Source organism: Lolium rigidum, chromosome 4 (genome assembly GCF_022539505.1).
Source record: "Lolium rigidum isolate FL_2022 chromosome 4, APGP_CSIRO_Lrig_0.1, whole genome shotgun sequence".
Lineage (NCBI taxonomy): Eukaryota > Viridiplantae > Streptophyta > Magnoliopsida > Poales > Poaceae > Lolium > Lolium rigidum.
Genome location: NC_061511.1, coordinates 61780263 through 61781069, shown reverse-complemented (window position 1 = coordinate 61781069; position 807 = coordinate 61780263).

The window sequence follows — 807 nt, the reverse complement described above, 5'->3', positions numbered from 1 at the left end:
AGAACAGTAAATAAATGGAGTTTCGATGCTTAGAAGCAAGGCCTAGGGATCATACTTTCACTAGTGGACACTCTCAACATCGATCACATAATAAAACCACTCTACACTCTCTTGTTGGATGATGAACACCACTAATTGTGTAGGGCTACAAGAGCACCTCAATGCCGGAGTTAACAAGCTCCACGACATTCGATGTTCATATTTAAATAAACTTAGAGTGCATGATAGATTATTGCAATTACACCAAGTACTAACATAGCATGCACACTGTCACCGTCACACTATGAAGGAGGAATAGATCACATCAATACTATCATAGTAATAGTTAACTTCATAATCTACAAGAGATCACAATCATAACCGACGCCAAGTACTACATGATGCACACACTGTCACCGTTACACCATGGAGGAGGAATAGAGTACTTTAATAACATCACTAGAGTAACACATAGATGAATAGTGATACAAAACTCATATGAATCTCAATCATGTAAGGCAGCTCATGAGATCATTGTATTGAAGTACATAGGAGAGAGATTAACCACATAGATACCGGTACAGCCCCGAGCCTCGATGGAGAACTACTCCCTCCTCATGGGAGACAGCAGCGTTGATGAAGATGGCGGTGGTGTTGATGGAGGAGCCTTCCGGGGGCACTTCCCCGTCCCGGCGGCGTGCCGGAACAGAGACTCCTGTCCCCTAGATCTTGGCTTCGCCATGGCGGCGGCTCTGGAAGGTTTCTCGTACCGTGTTTTTTCCGTATCGAGGTTTTAGGTGATGAGGACATCCCTACTACAACACTACC